Source organism: Macaca fascicularis, chromosome 12 (genome assembly GCF_037993035.2).
Source record: "Macaca fascicularis isolate 582-1 chromosome 12, T2T-MFA8v1.1".
Classification (NCBI taxonomy): domain Eukaryota; kingdom Metazoa; phylum Chordata; class Mammalia; order Primates; family Cercopithecidae; genus Macaca; species Macaca fascicularis.
In genome coordinates this window covers 67,438,513-67,458,484 of record NC_088386.1, presented here as the reverse complement: position 1 = coordinate 67,458,484, position 19,972 = coordinate 67,438,513, and the positions used below count along the sequence as shown (strand labels likewise).

Here is a 19,972-nt window from a genome sequence, read left to right as displayed (position 1 = left end):
CCTGGGTTCAAGCGATTCTTCTGTGTCAGCCTCCTGAACAGCTGGGATTACAGGCATGCGCCACCACACCCAGCTAATTTTGTATTTTTAGTAGATATGGGGTTTCTTCATGTTGGTTAGGCTGGTCTCGAACTCCTGACCTCAGGTGATCCACCCACCTTGGCCTCCTAAAGTGCTGGGATTACAGGTGTGAGCCACTGCACCAGGCCATTGACTTTATTTTAATGTAAAAAAACACATAACATAAAAATTACCATGTTAACTATTTTTAAGTTTATAGTTCAGTAATATTAAGAATATATTCACCTTGTTGTGAAATCTGTCATTTTAATGGGTTGTTTTTCAGTCAACTCCTTTGTAACCTATTTACCTATATCGCTATGTACAGCAGGAGTTTTAACTTCCCATGATGTGGACACACAAAGTAACAAGGTTTATACCAACTACATAATGGTGCTAGTTCAGTGTTTAGTTCATAAACCTTAAAAGAATAAAAATAAAGTGTAGTTTTATGGTAGTGTTTTCTCTAATTCTCTTTACAAATTAGAATTCTGAGGGACTATATGAAGTCAACAAGCTAAATCAACCACTGTGCAGGTTAGTGAAAATTAAAGAGATTGTTTTCAAAAATTTTCTAGGGGAATCCAGACTTTAAGGTTAACTTCATTAATCGCATAAACACAGGGCCAGTCCCTTTGCCGATCTGTTGAATGAATTAAGAGGAAGAATGAGTCATACTGACTGGCACCATATGACACAAAGAGAACCTGCTTTATCAGGTAAGAAGGGTGAGTCGATAGGGATAGGATGCATTTAAAGAATAAAAGGTTTGCTTTTTTAAATCTTTTCAAAATTAAATTTTGTTTTATGTGAGGAAGTCAATGTTAGTAGAGACAGGATTTTATTTTTTAATATAGTTTAAGAGAAACTGAGGCAGTTGAATAATACAGAATCAGGAATTTTAGAGCCAAGTGGCTTTAGAAATCAGATAATCTAGTCATTATGATACATTTTTATTTGGCACACATATGTATAACAACTTCTGGTCATAGCTCCTTAAAAATTTATGCTTTTTACTACTGTTAATTCACATATTAAATATTACCATTAATTATTTTTTAGACAAAAAAGATTGTAAATATTCACTTTTAATACTTTTTTTTTTTTTTTTTTTTTTGAGATGGAGTCTCACTCTGTTGCCCAGACTGGAGTGTAGAGGCATGATTTCAGCGCACTACAACCTCTGCCTCCTAGGTCCAAGGGATCGGCCCACCTCAGCCTTCCGCCTCCTGAGTAGCTGGGATTATAGGCACGTACCACCATGCCCGGCTTTTTGTGTGCGTGTGTGTGTGAGACAGAGTCTTGATCTGTTGCCCAGGCTGGAGTGCACTGGCACGATCTTGGCTCACTGCAACCTCCACCTCCCGGGCTCAAGCAATTCTCCTGCCTCAGCCTCCCGAGTAGCTGGGACTATAGGCACGTGCCACCATGCCCAGCTAATTTTTTGTACTTTTAGTAGAGATTGGGTTTCACCATGTTGGCCAGTTGGTTGGACTCTTGACCTCAAGTGATCAGCCCAGCTCAGCCTCCCAAAGTGCTAGGATTACAAGCATGAGCCACCGTGCCCGGCCCCAGCTAACTTTTTTATTTTTAGTAGAGACAGGATTTCACCATGTTGGCCAGGCTGGTCTCAGACTTCTGACCACAAGTGATCTGCCTGCCTTGGCCTCCCAAAATGCTGAGATTACAGGCATGAGCCACTGTGCCTAGCTGCATTTTTAATACTTTATATCCCAGTAGATCACTTGTGCACCCGTGAAGGTCCCTGACTTAATTTCACACTCTTGCTTGAGGTTACTCAGTAAGAAACTGATAAGCTGATATTATGGCCCAAGTCTCTCAAATTGGTTCTGGTTTTCTACTTTTTTTCTTCTCCGTTCATGTTGTAGAAAGGGCCAATTTGCTGCCTTTACTTTGCAGAGAAAGTCACTGTGTGTCTGACATATGGTTGACACCTATTAAATGTTGGTTAAATGACTATGTAGTAATACCAAGAACATAATTTTCCTCCCAAATAACTAAGCTTTCACTTTTGTTCAAGTATTTCATGGCTCTTGGGATTGAAAACTGCTAAGTTTCTTTGCTTTAAAAAACATCCTTAAGCATGTGATTAGAATCAGGAACTAAAAACTGCCTCATCCACATTTAACCTGTTACTACCAACACGTGTGTAACACAGGCCTTTCTCTCTGAAATGTCACCAGGGACTAGCTGTGGCCAAGGGTGAGTAAGCAACACAATTTCCAAGAGGTGATCTTTTGCCACAGTAAATTGTATCCCTGGTACAATAGCTCTAAAGAGACAATTTCCTGGGACATGGGAGTATTCTTGGAGATAAGCCCACCAGTAGCTCTGGATTTCCCTAGACAATTTTAACTCAGATTAGATTCTAACTTTCTTACCAAGCTCTAAGAAAGTCTAGCTATTGGCCGGGCGTGGTGGCTCACACCTGTAATACCAGCACTTTGGTCGGCCAAGACGGGGGGATCACGAGGTCAGGAGATAGAGACCATCCTGGCTAACACTGTGAAACCCCATCTCTATTAAAATACAAAAAAAATTAGCAGGAGAATGGCGTGAACCCGGGAGGCAGAGCTTGCAGTGAGCCGAGATCGCGCCAGTGCACTCCAGCCTGGGTGGCAGAGCGAGACTCCGTCTCAAAAAGGAAAAAAAAAAAACAACAAAGAAAGTCTAGCTATTCCCCATCAGGAGCTTACCCTCCTTCTCTCTACCCTTCAATCAATTAAGCACCCGAACACTCAAACACTAAACGTAAACTGTCATCTTCCCAGATCCAGAGTCCTGTTTGGAATACATTTATGGAGTCAAGGAGAGGTATGGGAAATTGATACAGTGAATATTATATCCTTCCTCCTCTTCTCCCTGGGTTTCCTACAACAAACAGGAACACGCTGCTGTACCATGCAGCAGTCCCACATTTCACCCTGAGTAAGACTTTTATATTCTCTCACTTCTCTCCAGCAGGCTTCACTGAGGCTTGCTGTTTTGAGGGCCTGCTACGTTCATTCACCAAGGTAGGCCTGCTTATCACAGAAGAACTGCCTCAACTTTCTGATCTGTCCTTCTGGGGATAATGATGAATCATCACCTTCTCTACTCTTAAGCTTATTTGCTCCTTATTGATAACTTCTCTGTTAGGCTCAGGGTCAGGTTCCAGCCCATGCTGAGGTCTGGAGAGCAGGTAGATTAAAACCACCTTTGCAAAATTATGACTGAGATGGTGAAAGAGATTTAACTTAATTTACTCCATTTTGCTTTTAACCTCCAAGCTGTCCTTGTTCATTCCTGGGCGTAGGCTGAACTAACTTTGGGAGAGATTTCTAGTTTATAGTTTAAGCAAAGACAGTAACAGCCCTTTCGCAAAGCAGACCTCCTCTTTGCTTGGGGACTAGATTGCCTTAGTAGGACTAACATTAGCCACAAGATTAGAAATTATGGTTTAGGAGTCGTGCAGCTGGAGGCTACAAGATTCTGACCCTCCATAAACTGCTTTTAAGATCAGTGCTTGAGATATTTTGCAGACCCTGCACTTGATGGATCAGCTGGCCCCACCCAGATCAATAAACTGGCCCATCTGATTTTGTGGTCCCCACCCAGGAACTGACTGACAGCTCTGACTCCCTATGATTTCATCTCTGATCAATCAGCACTTCTGGCTCACTGGCTTCCCCCAACCCACCAAGTTATCTTTAAAAACTCTGCTCCCCGAATGCTCAGGGAAACTGATTTGAGTAATAATAAAACTCCTGGCTGGCGTGGTGGCTCACACCTATAATCCCAGGACTTTGGGAGGCCGAGGCGGGCAGATCACGAGGTCAGGAGATCAAGACTATCCTGGCTAACACGGTGAAACCCCATCTCTACTAAAAACACAAAAAATTAGCTGGGCGTGGTGGCGGGCGCCTGTAGTCCCAGCTACTCGAGAGGCTGAGGCAGGAGAATGGCGTGAGCCTGAGAGGCAGAGCTTGCAGTGAGCTGAGATTGTGCCACTGCACTCCAGCCTAGGTGACACAGTGAGACTCCATCTCAAATAATAATAATAATAATAGTAATAATAAAACTCTGGTCTTCCACACAACCAGCTCTGCGTGAATTACTCTTTCTCAATTGCAGTTTCCCTGTCTTGATGAATTGGCTCTGTCTAGGCAGCGGGCAAGGTGAACCCCTTGGTCAGTTACAGGATGAATGGCAAATAGGTGAAAGAACACTCGGGGGGCTGTAGGTAGGTGAAATACAGCTTTATTCAGCAGCTCTCTTATACTGTCTGCTCTGTCTGGGCTGCTTGAGCCTGTGGCTTCCACGCACAACTGCACAGGCCGGCTGTCTCTCCCTTGCCTTCAGGGTCAGCAGCTTAATTCTTTCTCTCTCTGAGCACAAGCAAGTCTAGCTATGTCCTGGCTCCCTCCTGTCCATCTGTAAGATGGATAGCTTTGACTTGCTCTATTTCTCTGGGTGCGAGCCTGCCTGTACAGTGTCAGTAGGGCATTTTTACCTTTTACAGACAATGTGGTATAGAGCCAAGTGATGGCCTTCCCACGTTATGGCTACATGGCTGTGATAACAGGTGGAGTTATACGCTCTAAACTCTCTGAGTCACTCTGGATGTTTACCTTGGCCCCTCCTTGACCAAAGCACAGCCATGTTCCTTATACCCTACAAGGCTGGATCTATGTTATCTTCATCCCTGAGTTCTCACTTGAAGTGAGAGCAAATTCTTTTAACTAACATTTACTAAAGATTTTTATTCAGATTAATTGTTCTATTGAAGACATTATTTAAGTTTGCCCATATCCTCTCTTCTTAGGCCCCCTCTCAGGTTTCTTTATCCCCTTCCTTCCCTGCCTGATCCTTAAGGACAATCCCTATATAAATGGAATTATTTGTTTACCCTGAGATGCTGGGTTATATTCTCATTAACTGAATCTTATCTAAAAATCTGAATGTAACATTTTAAAAAACATGTAATATTCTGAATACTTGGAGAAATGAAATTTTTCATTTAAAAAAATAACATTTCAAAAGGTTTCTAAAATCTTTTAAAATATTAACAGATAATTATAACTTTTTTTTTTTTTTTTTGAGACTGAGTCTCACTCTATTGCCCCGGCTGGAGTGTGGTGGCACGATCTTGGCTCAGTGCAACCTCTGCCTCCCAGGTTCAAGTGATTCTCGTGCCTCAGCCTCTTGAGTAGCTGGGATTACAGGCACCTGCCACCATACCCGGCTAATTTTTGTATTTATAGTAGAGACGGGGTTTCGCCATGTTGGCCAGACTGGTCTTGAGCTCCTGACCTCAAGTGATCTGCCCGCCTCAGCCTCCCAAAGTGCTGGGATTATAGGCGTGAGCCACTGCGCCCAGCCTATAACATTTTGTTTTATGCCAGCTTTGTTGAGAAAGGATCATAAGAAAGACCAAAAATAAATTTTCTTTCTTTTTTTTTTTTTTTTTTTTTTTTGAGACAGAGTCTTGCTCTTTCGCCCAGGCTGGAGTGCAGTGGTGCCATCTCAGCTCACTGCAACCTCCACCTCCTGGGTTCGAGCAATTCTGCTTCCTCAGCCTTCCGAGTAGTGAGGATTACAGGCACCTGCCACTACGCCCAGCTAATTTTTGTAATTTTAGTAGACGGAGTTTCACCATCTTGGCCAGGCTGGTCTTGAACTCCTGACCTCCACCTGCCTCGACCTCCCAAAGTGCTAGGATTACAGGTGTGAGCCACCATGCCCGACCAATAAATTTACTTTTTCAAAAAATTGTGGCTGCACACCTACATTGTCCTTGGATGTGTAGAAGTCCTGCTGAGCTAAATTGTATGTTTCTTTCATTTGGTAAAGATTTTTGCTATTTTTTGTTTTGCATGTGAACTTCAAAATTATTTTATTCTCATATTTTGAAGTTCATATTGTTCTTTTGAGTAAATACAGGACTGCAGCAGGGAGATGACAAATATCCAATTAATTCAAATAGTATCAGTATGGCTTAATTTCCTTAGGTTTTGCTTTGCTTTTTGTTAAATGAAATAGATTATATGTTTAAATACCAAATGACAATTTTATTTACTACTATAAAGTTTAATTATATATGAATACATGTCTAACCACAAATGAAAATTGTGTTGTATAGTTAGTATATTACACAACACATCCATTTATTCAAGGTAGAAAAATAATTATCTAAATCATGTGACAGATAAGAACAATAGCTGTGATTTGAAAGGGTCATTCTTTGGTAAACCTCATTATTTTTATGCTGTTTAGTTCATATGTATTTTTCATTGTGGTCATATAAGGTTGAGATTTTTTTAAAAAATGATAACCATGAACATTTAATCTTTTTTTGTGCCAGTCTTGAGGTTAAGGCACTCCTACATATGAGATCAGTGTACCACAAATAGTTCCAGGAGATTCTTACCTTGCTCCAGGGCCCTAAAATGTTTCAGTGTGGGAGGAAGACTTCATAAATTAGAGTCCTCATACAAATATTACCAATGATGTTATAGAAATTGGAGTGAGATAGAATAGGTTAGGATAGATGATTTCACATCAGGTGGGCCAAAGAAATCTTCACTGGAAGGCTCAAAGACATGTTCTCTGAAATATCTGCAATATTAACAATTATATGTATGGACTCCCTGCAAACTGGAATGATTGCAGATAATGGGAAAAGTCAAACAAAATACTCAATTTTTAATGGAAAAGGGAGGAACTGAGGGATCATGCTCTGTTTAGTCTGCTTCTTTGAAAGACTATCGTGTTAATCTTTGAAAAACAATAACCAGCCCCCACAAAAAAACCCCTGCAATTTATAGGTCCACAGAGGGTAGCCAAGTATCCGTCATCTAACATAGGTTTGTGAAAAGCAATCATGCTAAATAAACCTATTTTACATCTTAAACAAATAAATAGCACAAAGAAGTATTATAGTACGTTTGATTAGATATGTGATCATTGCTGACCCTATGCAAAATTGTGATTTAGAGAAAATTCAAGTATCTGCTCCAGACTTTAATATATTCAGATTATTGGCCGGGCGCGGTGGCTCAAGCCTGTAATCCCAGCACTTTGGGAGGCCGAGACGGGCGGATCACGAGGTCAGGAGATCAAGACCATCCTGGCTAATATGGTGAAACCCCGTCTCTACTAAAAAATACAAAAAACTAGCCGGGCGAGGTGGTGGGCGCCTGTAGTCCCAGCTACTCGGGAGGCTGAGGCAGGAGAATGGCGTAAACCCGGGAGGCGGAGCTTGCAGTGAGCTGAGATCCGGCCACTGCACTCCAGCCTGGGCGACAAAGCGAGACTCCGTCTCAAAAAAAAAAAAAAAAAAAATATATATATATATATATATTCAGATTATTTATACAATTGTACCTATCACATACATACAATTTCAAGTTCTGATTCATTCACTTAACATTATATAATAAACTATTTTCAACTCATACTTTTATGTGACCAGATTACTGAGGAATCTGAACTTGGTGGAGATTCAAACATAAAATGTTTTTTCTCAAGTCACTGCTTCCTCAGTACTGTGTTGAATATCCTTTCCCCCCAGGCAGATTCCATAGTTTTCCGGTCTTTTTTTTTTTTTTTTTTGAGATGGAGGCTCACTCTGTCACCCAGGCTGAAATGCAGTGGCACAATCTCAGCTCACTGCAACCTCCACCTCCCAGGTTCAAGTGATTCTCCTGCCTCTGCCTCCTGAATAGCTGGGACTACAGGCACATGCCACCACACCTGGCTGATTTTTGTATTTTTAATAGAGATGGGGTTTCACCATGTTGGCCAGGCTGGTCTCAAACTCCTGACCTCAGATGATCCACCCACCTCGGCCTCCCAAAATGCTGGGATTACAGGCATGAGCCACCATGCCCGGCCAGCTTCCTGGTCTTTTAAGTTATTCAAAGTCTAGCATGGACTAGTTTAAAACTTCAGAGTTTTAAACTTGGACTAGTTTTAAAACTTCCCCATTGCTGGGCCAGACGTGTAGCCATACGGACCTGAAATGTGTAATAGATCATGGTTAATTTTTTATGCATTCTCCCTTTCTAAGCTCCTTAAGATTGGGGTTGGGGGCAGGTGGGGGATGGTGTCTGGTTCTAGGATATTTCTTTGTTTTTTGTTTTTTGTTTTTTTTTCAAGGCTAACTCCTCCAGGTTAGGGGTTAGAAGTAGGAATAGAGAAGAAATGAATCTTGCTACTTAACTATATTCACTTTTGGTCATCTCTGCTTCTCCAGCTGACATTGATCATCGGTGTTCTTACTGCCTCTTGCATAGCATGCATTCTTAATTACTTCAAAGAGCCTACAGGGGCCTCCACATTATACCAATTTCCTGACAAGGAAACTCTGGCTTCTTGCTGCTGTGGTCTCCTGTCAGTAGGCCTAGGTGGAATACTGTAAAGGCAATTCAAGCCCCAATGTCTTACAGGTGTCACTTGCCTGTAAGAAATTCACATATCATCCCTTGTGTGGCAATCAGTGTTGCTAACACAGTAAACACACATAGTCCCACACCTATCATATCATCAGAGGATGATGAAATTTGAAATGTTAGCCAATGCCAATGCTCTTCGTATAAGGTACAGGTGGAATAAGGATGAAGAATAATGTAAAATGAAGCTGCTATTGAACCCCACTTCTGTGGGTGGTTATAAGGCCTAAGTTGATAATCATAACTTCCTTTTTCCACCCCTCATTCTGTGTCCCCTCATTTCCGTAAGCACCTTGACTATGTTTTATTCTTTAGTACAGTATCCCAAACCCTAATTTCCAAATGGTCTGAGTGCACCATGGACTGACTTCTGTTGAATTGGCTGTCTCTACGATTTGCCTCAGTTGGGATTCAGACATGGTCATCCTTGCCTCATTTATAGTAACAACCCAATTTCTCCTTGATATTGGGGATTAATCACCCCTTGGCTGTGGTGACCCTTTTCTGCTTCTAGTTTTGCAGCTGGAGAAGGCCAAAATCTCCAGGGGGCAGTTTCAGTTTCCAATTCCTCTGACCCATGATGGTGTTTCTCGGTGGAAGCATTTCTTCCTTGGACACTAGGGCCTCAAAATCTGTGAGCCCAAGGTTGTGGGGAAACAGGCAAAAATTTCTCTAGTGGAGGCCAGGCGTGGTGGCTCATGCCTGTAATCCCAGCACTTTGGGAGGCCGAGGCTGGTGGATCATGAAGTCAGGAGTTGAAGAACAGCCTGACCAATATGGTGAAATGCCGTTTCTACTAAAAATAGAAAAATTAGCTGGGCATGGTGGCGCTCACTGGTAGTCCCAGCTACTTGGGAGACTGAGGCAGGAAAATCACTTGAACCCGGGAGGCGGAGGTTGCAGTGAGCCAAGATCACGCCACTACATTCCAGCCTGGGAGACAGAGCAAGACTCCGTCTCAAAAAAAAATTTCTCCAGTGGATTATTTCGTGAGATAATAAGAGAGGCTGCTTTCACCTCCTCCTGTTTTTTTTTTTTTTCTTTTTATCTCCAACGTTCTGATATTTCAAAATGTGCCTTGGTATGGAGGCTTTCTTATTCATTGTTTTGGGTACACAGAGAACACTTTGAATACTCATCTTTTGGATATGAAAAGTTCTCGTGTTGTTTATTTGATAATTTCTTTTCTATCATGCTAAATTTCTATTTTCCCCAGACCTCTTAGAATTCAATTATTGGCCACCTGAATTCATTCTTTGTATTTAAATCCTTTCCCTCTCTTTCTTGGCGTGTTGCTCTACTTTCTGAGAGACTTTTCTTTTTTTTTTTTTTTTTTTTTTTTTTTTTGAGACGGAGTCTTGCTCTGTTGCCCAGGCTGGAGTGCAGTGGCCGAATCTCAGCTCACTGCAAGCTCCGCCTCCCAGGTTTACGCCATTCTCCTGCCTCAGCCTCCCGAGTAGCTGGGACTACAGGCGCCCCCCCTCGCCCAGCTAGTTTTTTGTATTTTTTAGTAGAGACGGGGTTTCACCGTGTTAGCCAGGATGGTCTCGATCTCCTGACCTCGTGATCCGCCCGTCTTGGCCTCCCAAAGTGCTGGGATTACAGGCTTGAGCCACCGTGCCCGGCCTCTGAGAGACTTTTCACTACGTTTGCATTATTATTCTTTTTATAACTTTATTACCATTTATTAGTTTTATAACCTTGGGAAAGCTGCTTAATCTCACAGTCTCAGTTTCCTCACCTTTGAAATGGAGATAATGATATGAAATTACCCTACTTCGGAGTTGTTTGTGGATAGATTCATAGAAAGTGATTAGAATAGTGCCTGAAACAAAGTAAGTACTCTATAAATATTAGCTATTGGTTATTTATAACCAATGTTGGTTATAAATATTGGTTATTCATCAGTATCTTGTTAATTTCTTTAGCTTAAGTGATATTTGGGCCATTTACAAGATGATTTATGACATAGAGAACTGATGACCATATCTTGGACATTGGTGACTTTACCACATCAAGCCATTTTTGGAAGAAGACCTAACAGCTGGCTTTTAGAATCGTGCCTCTCTATCTCATCATCCCCTTTACAACAATTTTTATTCTTTCTCTGGTTGCCTGTCTCTGTATATGTTTTTACATGTCTATATTTTCATCTTCATATCTTGTAATACTTATTTATTTATTTTGAGGCAGAGTTTTGCTCTTGTTGCCCAGGTTGAAGTGCGATGGCACAATCTCAGCTCACTGCAACCTCCGCCTTCTGGGTTCAAGTGATTCTCCTGCCTCAGCCTCCTGAGTCACTGGGATTACAGGCATGCGCCACCACACCCAGCTAATTTTTTTGTTATTTTTAGTAGAGACGGGGTTTTGCCATGTTGGCCAGGCTGGTCTCGAACTTCTGACCTCAGGTGAATAACCCGCCTTGGCCTCCGAAAGTGCTGGAATTACAGGTGTGAGCCACCGCCCTTGACCAAGAAATCTTCATTCTTAAAAAGGAAAGTGATGGGGGGGAATATGATTCATGGAGATGATCTATCCCAGAATTGTGTTTATTTTGTTCTCAAACATTTTTATTAACCACTGCTTTGTACCTTACCTTGCACTAATTGCTAGGGATACACAGATATTTATCTTTTTCTTCAATTCCTACATTGAGCATCTACCATGCTGTAGAATCTACGTGAGTTCACATTCTATTGCAATATTTTTAAACTGTAAATTTGGCTCACTAAAGGGTCATGCATATCAATTTAGTGTATTGAAACCAAAATTAGGAATAAAGAAATATACTGTGGAATAGTAAATATCAGAGTGTGTTGCATGTTTTAAGGTTCAGTGCTGCTCTGTGAAATTTTTATTTTGGTATGTACTGGAGTTGTAAAAAAAAAAGATTTTTTTTTTTTTTTAATATATAGGTGTGGGTTAGTAAAGTAGTTTGAAAGCCACCAGTGGAAATGATAATAAGAAAAGAGGTAATTATAACAGTGTAATTAGGCCAGGTGCGGTGGCTCACGCCTGTAATCCCAGCACTTTGGGAGGCCGAGGTGGGTGGATCACCTGAGGTCAGGAGTTCAAGACCAGCCTGACCAACATGGAGAAACCCTGTCTCTACTAAAAATACAAAATTACCTGGGTGTGGTGGCACATGCCTATAATCTCAGCTAGTTGGGAGGCTGAGGCAGGAGAATCGCTTGAACCTGGGAGGCAGAGGTTGCAGTGAGCCAAGATGGTGCCATTGCACTCCAGCCTAGGCAACAAGAGCAAAACTCCATCTCAAAAAACAACAACAACAAAGTGTGATAAATACTATGCATAGGATACAGTTAGTGCCCAGAGGGAGGCTACCCTAAATGGGAAAAGGGGGCTAGGAATTGTTTTCTGGAGGAGGAGCTTCTTTTATTTATTTATTTTATTTTTTTTCTTTTTGAGAGGAGTCTTGCTGTGTCGCCCAGGCTCATTTTTGTATTTTTTTTTTTGAGATGGGGTTTCACCGTGTTAGCCAGGATGGTCTCGATCTCCTGACCTAGTGATCCTCCCACCTCGGCCTCCCAAAGTGCTGGGATTACAGGCATGAGCCACCACACCCGGCCTGGAGGAGGAGCGTCTTAAGCTGTATCTCAATTGGAGTAGATGTAGAGTAAAATATTCCTAGCAAAGGAAATAGCACAAAAGCTTCACATTCTTATGACTAAAGGAACAAGTACAGGAGTAGTAAGATATAAGTAAGAAGAAGGGGCCAGATTAGGAAACCCCCACTCTTCACCATACAGAAGGGTTTGGATTTTTTTTTTTTTTCTTGAGACTGAGTTTCACTCTTGTTGCCAGGCTGGAGTGCAATGGCGCGATCTCAGCTCACCACAAACTCCACCTCCTAGGTTCAAGCAATTCAAGCCCCCCAAGTAGCTGGGATTACAGGCATGCACCACCATGCCCGACTAATTTTGTATTTTTAGTATAGACAGGGTTTCTCCATATTGGTCAGGCTGGTCGTGAACTCTCGACCTCAGGTGATCCGCCCACTTCGGCCTCCCAAAGTGCTAGGATTACAGGCGTGAGCCACCGTGCCCGGCCAAGTTTGGATTTTATATTGAAGTCAGTAGAGAGCCAGTGAAGGATGGGCAAGTGACAAAATTAAATTTCTATTTTAGATCAAACACTTGGTAGCACTGTGGAGAATGGATTTGAGGGTAGTGACAGGAGGCAGAAAATGGAGAACTGGAAACAGAGAGGAATTAGAAGGCACAATAAAGGCTATTATAATTAAAAGAAGAGTTTGTTTGTTTGTTTGTTTGTTTTTTTGAGACAGTCTTGCTGTGTCACCTAGGCTGGAATGCACTGGCACGATCTCAGCTCACTAAAACATCCACCTCCCGGGTTCAAGCAATTCTCCTGCCTCAGCCTCCCAAGTAGCTGGGATTACAGGTGCCTGCCACCACACCCAACTAATTTTTTGTATTTTTAGTAGAGAAGGGGTTTCACCATGTTGCCCAGGCTGGTTTTGAATCCTGAGCTCAGGCAATCCACCCGCCTTGGCCTCCCAAAGTGCTGGGATTACATGCATGAGCCACCATGCCTGGCCAAGAGAAGAGATTTTAAAAGTACTGAAGGGAATGGAAAATGCGGGACTGGGTGGCTATTTGAATGTGAGGAACAAGGGAGAGTCTGATACTCAGCTTTCTGACTCAAGCAACAAGGGCAATAGTAACGTCCTTCACTTAGGAAAGATAAGGGGACTAATTGGCTATTGGTAGAGAAACTGGCTAGGAATGATCAATAAACCATTTAATTAATACCTACATGATTAACAGCAGGCATTGAGATAAGTGTTAGGACTGAGGGTATGAATGAAGGAAGAAGGGTACAATAATAAGACCTGGAAGGAATGCAGAAAAATGCTGAATTAAAGAAGTGGTGAGTTATTGTTTCCATGAAACCTTTTGTTTACCATCCAGCTTAAATTGATTTTTTTCTTTGTCTAAACCTCTCTCGCATAAATTTACCACACAATTAAGAATCCTCATATGTGCATTGTTACTTAATCATTTTAGATGATTATGTTCCCTTCATATTTCCTGCTTACAGATATCAATAATAAGAAGGCACATATAGTGTCTTGGAGATAGAGTAGAACTTCATAGCCATATAGAATTCCATATGACGAAGCATCCCACTCTCCCTGCAATGTTCTTTTTTTTTTTTTTTTTGAGACGGAGTCTCGCTCTATCGCCCAGGCTGGAGTGCAGTGGCCAGATCTCAGCTCACTGCAAGCTCCGCCTCCCGGGTTCACACCATTCTCCTGCCTCAGCCTCCCGAGTAGTTGGGACTACAGGCGCCTGCCGCCTCGCCTGGCTAGTTTTTTGTATTTTTTAGTAGAGATGAGGTTTCACCGGGTTAGCCAGGATGGTCTCGATCTCCTGACCTCGTGATCCGCCCGTCTCGGCCTCCCCCTGCAATGTTCTTTAGTATGTTTAAGGCAAAGAAGAATTTGTCTCATCTACTGAGCAGTTGCTTCTCTGTGGTCCATGCTCCTCATTACCATTCTGTTAGGTCTTGGCTTACACTCACTTAGGTGCTGTTATCCATGTAGAACGCTGAGCCTACTGTTTGTAATGAGATGATGTTGCTGCTACTGCCACATGGATCTCAGTGAAGGGGTTAGCACTTCACCGAGGAAGGTTATACTTCCTATTACTGTGATTTTTCTTCCATGCCATCAACACAACACTTGTTCACAGATAGTGTTTTATTGAAGGGTTGGGGATGATTAGAGGAATTATAACTGTTGACTCCCTATTTTATTTCCTATCCTCACCCCAAACCATCCAGGCAAGCCCATTCACTCAGGGTGACAGAAGAGCAAAGTAACAGGAGAGTGAGCAAATAGCAACTGTTTCTTCTTCTTTTCAAGCAGTGATAGCAAGGCATAGTACAGGCAAGACTACGTAGATCAGTTACTCCATGATGTATTGTCTATATTGGCTTGACTAGAGTCAAGAATTCCATAATTCTACCCACTTCTCTCCTCGACTTGTCTCTCTTCACAAGATCTGTTTCTCCTTAAGGTCTAGCTGTTTCATACTGTTTCTCCAAAACTTTCTAACTTAAACTTCCCAATTATCCTTCTGATTCATACGATTTGATACTGATCAATATTACATTACTTCTCTAACATAATTCTTCAGGAGAAGTTTCTTCCTGGGCATATCCCAATTCCTAGCTTACTTGCCTTGTGGTCTGTAGACTTCTCTTCCTTAATGAGTACAAACCTGTCCTCCCCTTTTTAGAAACCTCCTACTCAAAAGAGTTGGTGTCATCCTATGATTAGTTCTCCTTCCCCCAACAGGGCAATCCAAGGACACAATGACCAATTGCAGGATCTTCCTCACCTAAGTCTGAGTTTCTCAGTCTAGAATTACATCCCGGTTGCATTTCAGTAGAGGAGTGCCAAGTTAGGCTTTAGATTCCAAGTCTGGTTCTTTCCAAAGTACCTGTCAGTATGTTATGCAAATATACTTTCACATTCTTTTTCTAGTTTTCCTGTGGATAACTATTAGACCGAACACACATATACACCCAAACGTGCATGATTCCAAGGACATATAATTAGTTCTGATGTTAAGGAAAACATTTTATTTCTTGATGCTATATAGATATATATATAAAATTAATTTATTTATTTTTTTATTTTTTTTGGAGACAGAGTCTCGCTCTGTCGCCCAGGCTGGAGTGCAGTAGCACAATCTCGGCTCACTGCAACCTCTGCCTTGTGGGTTCAAGCAATTCTCCTTTCTCGGCCTCCTGAGTAGCTGGGATTATAGGTGGGCACCACCACGCCTGGCTAATTTTTATATTTTTAATAGAGATGGGATTTCACCATGTTGGCCAGGCTGGTCTCGAACTCCTGAATTCAAGTGATCTGCCCGCCTTGGCCTCCCAAAGTGCTGGGATTATAGGCATGAGCCACTATGCCCAGCCTTCTCAATGCAATATAATTTTCACAGATTCCCCTCCCCATAGAAGAAGTATATTATTTGTCAAGCAATTTCAGTTCTTTCTCCTCCTCCCCAACAATGCAGAGGCCTATTAGTGGTTAAGAAATAAGTCCCAGTACAATTTCTGACCAAACAACAGAATTGCATACATGGATAGCCATCTTTAGAAACACAAAGACCAACACAAATTTTCCCTGACCTTTTATTATGAAAATTTTAGAACATTTAGAAAAGTTGCAAGAATTTTTTTCAGTGAACTCCTGTATACACTGCCACAGTTAGAAATCATATTCCTATTCATCCACTTCTCTATCCATCCGTAAATCTTTCTTATTTCTTTAATCCATTTCAAAGTAAATTTAAAATACTAGTATTCTCTCCCCTAAATATATCATGGGCTAGAGTTCAATATTTGCTCAACTTGTTTTTCCTTTTGAAGGAAATTTACACACATTTGTAATTAAATGTACAAACCTTATGTTTACATTCACTAAGTTCTGAAAAATGCATACACCTGTTATCTAAGCCCCTAGGCAAGGCATATACTACTATTATCACTTCACATAGTTCCCTTATTCCTCTTTCTAGTCAGTTACTCTCTGGCAATCATGGCTCAAATTTTTTTTCACCAGTGATTTATTTTGCTGGTTCTAGAACTTTGTATAAACGGAATCATATGGTATATGCTCTTTTGTACTACATGAGTCTATGCAAGGCTTCTTTCACTTAGCATGATACTTTTGAGACTTGTCCATGTTGTTGTGTGTATCATCAGTTTACTCCATTTTATTTCTCAATAGTATTCCATTCTCCAAATATACCATAGTTTATCTAGTCTTCTATTGATGGACACCTGGGTTATTTCCAGTTTTGGGTTTATTTCCAGTTTTGGGCTATTATGAATAAAGTGGCTGTGAACATTCTTGTACAGGTCTTTTAATAGACATATAGTTTCATTTCTCTTTGGTAAATATTGGGAGATAGAATTGCTTGGTCAAAAGTAGGTGTATGTTTAGTTTTACAAGAACCTGCTAGACTTTTTCTCAAAATAATTATACCAGTTTACACGCCTACTATAGTGAATAAGCACTCTGGTTGCTCCATATCCTTGCCAGCATCTGGTGTTTTCAGTCCTTAATTTTAGCTATTCTAGTAGATGTGTAGTAGTACCTTCTCACTGTGATTTAATTTGCATTTCCCTGCTGACTAGTGATGTTGTACACTTTTTCATGTGTTATTGACCATTTGTATATCTTATTTTGTAAAGTTCTTTTCCAGTCTTTTGCCAATTTTTAGAACTAGGTTGTTTTATCATTGATATCATTGAGATTTAGGATATATCCTGGATATTAGTCCTTTATTGTGTATATGTTTTGCTAATATTTTCTCCCAGTTAATACCTTGCCTATTCATTTTCTTAATGCTATATTTTGAGGAAAAGACATTTAGCCGGGCACGGTGGCTCAAGCCTGTAATCCCAGCACTTTGGGAGGCCGAGACGGGCGGATCACAAGGTCAGGAGATCGAGACCATCCTGGCTAACACGGTGAAACCCCGTCTCTACTAAAAAATACAAAAAACTAGCCGGGCGAGGTGGCGGGCGCCTGTGGTCCCAGCTACTCCGGAGGCTGAGGCAGGAGAATGGCGTAAACCCGGGAGGTGGAGCTTGCAGTGAGCTGAGATCCGGCCACTGCACTCCAGCCTGGGCGACAGAGCCAGACTCAGTCTCAAAAAAAAAAAAAAATAAATAAAAAAGAAAAGACATTTTTACCTTTAGTGAAATCTAATTTATCAATTTCTTAATTTATCATTATTGCTTTTTAGGTTTTGATTAAGAAAACTTTACCTACCTCCACGTTACAAAGATAGATCTCTCTATTCTATAAATATGTATATATATATAATATATATGTTATATACGTTATATGTATGTATATTTTAGACAGACAGGGTCTCACTGTGTTGCCCAGGCTGGAGTGCAGTGGCTGTTCACAGCCATGATTATCACTACAGCCTTGAACTCCTGGCCTCAAGTGATCCTCCTGCCTCAGCCTCCTGAGTAGCTAGGACTCCAAGCACATGTTATGGCACCTAGCCACAAAGATACTCTTTTATGTTTCCCACTAAAACCTTTGTTTTTAAAGCTGTTGGGGGCGGCTTTATGACTTCAGCTTTTGCATTTAGGTCTATGATTCATCTCAAATCAAATTTAGTATATGGTGTGAGGTAGGGATTTAGGTTCATTAATTTTCCCACACTGATATCTAGTTATTCTAGCATCATTTGTTGAAAAGATTCCTTGCCCCCACTGAATTGCTTTGGCAACTTTGTTAGAAATCAAATGACTTTGGCCAGGCAAGATGACTCACACCTGTAATCCCAGCACTTTGGGAGGCCAAGGCAGGAGGACTGCTTGAACCTAGGAGTTCAAGAACAGCCTGGGTAACATAGTGAGACGCTTTCTCTACAAAAATTAAAAATTTAGCTGGGTATGGTGGTGCATGCCTATAATCCTAGCTACTCAGGAGGCTTAAGTCTGAGGATTGCTTGAGCCTAGGAGGTTGGGGCTGCAGTGAGCCATGATCATGCCACTGTACTCCAGCCTGGGTGACAGAGTGAGACCCTGTCTTAAAGAAAAAAAACAAGGCCGGGTGCGGTGGCTCAAGCCTGTAATCCCAGCACTTTGGGAGGCCGAGATGGGCGGATCACGAGGTCAGGAGATCGAGACCATCCTGGCTAACACGGTGAAACCCCGTCTCTACTAAGAAATACAAAAAATAGCCGGGCGAGGTGGCAGCGCCTGTAGTCCCAGCTACTCGGGAGGCTGAGGCCGGAGAATGGCGTGAACCCGGGAGGCGGAGCTTGCAGTGAGCTGAGATCCGGCCACTGCACTCCAGCCTGGGCTACAAAGTGAGACTCCGTCAAAAAAAAAAAAAAAAAACCAGAAAAGAAAGAAAAGAAAAATCAAAGAGAGAGAGAGAGAGAGAAAAAGAAAAGAAAGAGAAACAAAAAAGAAAGAAAGAAAAAAGAAAAAGAAAGAAAGAAAGGTCCAATGACTTTATAATTTTGGATCTATTTCTGGGCTCTCTATTCTGTTCCATTGATCTGTTTATCAATTCGTATGCCAGCCAGCAGCACTACACTGTAGCAATTTCTTAAGCTTTAGAGTAAGTCTTGAAGCCAGGTAGTCTAAGTCCTCCAGCTTTGTTCCTTCTCAAATTTGTTTTGGCTATTTTGGGACCTTTGCTTTTCTCCCACACAAGTTTTAAAGTGACACTTTATTCTTTACTTTGGATCAGGTCCAAAGTATTCTTCTTCACTGACCTCTAAGTAGGAGGGAAACAAAAATCATCCAAATAAATCCACAGGGGTAGAGTAGGGGTGGGTAGCTGAGGGACCTGGCAGGATGTTTATTCTCCCAGTTATATATTTCTGATTGGAGTGAGAATATGTGGCAAGCCACACAGTCTTTACTCCCTCATTACCTAAAGCTGCCTTGGGCACTGGCACAGGACAACAGGTTTCAATATCATTCATTTCACATTATTCATTAAAAAATGAATAGTAAGCCAGGTGCTGTGGCTCACGCCTGCAATCCCAGCACTTTGAGAGGCCGAGGTGGGCAGATCACCTGAGGTCGGGAGTTCGAGACCAGCCTGACCAACATGGAGAAACCCCATCTCTACTAAAAATACAAAATTAGCCAGGCATGGTGGCACATGCCCGTAATCCCAGCTACTCGGGAGGCTGAGGCAGGAGAATCGCTTGAACTCAGGAGGTGGAAGTTGCGGTGAGCCAAGATCATGCCATTGCACTCCAGCCTGGGCAACAAGAGTGAAACTACATCTCAAAAAAAAAAAAAAAAAAAAAAAAAAAAAAAGAATGGTAGCACTTGCCTCAGTAAAATATTCTCTCTACTTTGGGAATGATGCTATTTCTCTTATGTTTCCTGTAGCTGCAACACAAGTTTTTTTGTTTTTTGTTTTTTGTTTTTTGAGACAGAGTCTTGCTCTGTCGCTCAGGCTGTAGTGTAGTGGTGTGATCTCGGCTCACTGCAACCTCTGCCTCCTGGGTTCAAGTGATTCTTCTTCTTCTTCTTCTTTTTTTTTTTCAGAGAACGGAGTCTCGCTCTGTTGCCCAGGCTGGAGTGCAGTGGCACTATCTCAGCTCATTTCAACCTCCACCTCCCGGGTGCTAGCAATTCTCCTGCCTCAGCCTCCCAAGTGGCTGGGACTACAGGGGCACACCGCCACGCCTGGCTAACTTTTTTGTATTTTAGTAGAGACAGGGTTTCACTGTGTTGCCCAGGCTGGTCTTGAACTCCTGAGCTCAGGCAATCCACCTGCCTTGGCCTCCCAAAGTGCTAGGATTACAGGTGTGAGCCACCGTGCCTGGCCTCAAGAGAGTCTTCTGTCTCAGCCTCCTGAGTAGCTGGGACTACAGGTGCTCGCAACCACACCTGGCTCA

General features: G+C 41.9%; 1 protein-coding gene across 10 annotated transcripts in view; it reads left to right on the top strand.

Moving 5' to 3' along the window:
- Positions 1-19,972, top strand: part of SLC25A12 (solute carrier family 25 member 12) — a 227,991-nt gene that overhangs the window by 90,424 nt on the left and 117,595 nt on the right. Inside the window, exon 1 of one of the 10 annotated variants that reach the window (XM_074009447.1) lies at positions 3,046-3,095. The exons of 8 other annotated variants lie outside the window; for them this stretch is intronic. The gene's annotated coding sequence lies outside the window, so the exon portion shown is untranslated. Of the gene's footprint in view, positions 1-3,045; positions 3,096-19,972 lie in introns of those variants that run through there. One more of the 10 variants, XM_065525649.2, reaches the window with a different exon arrangement.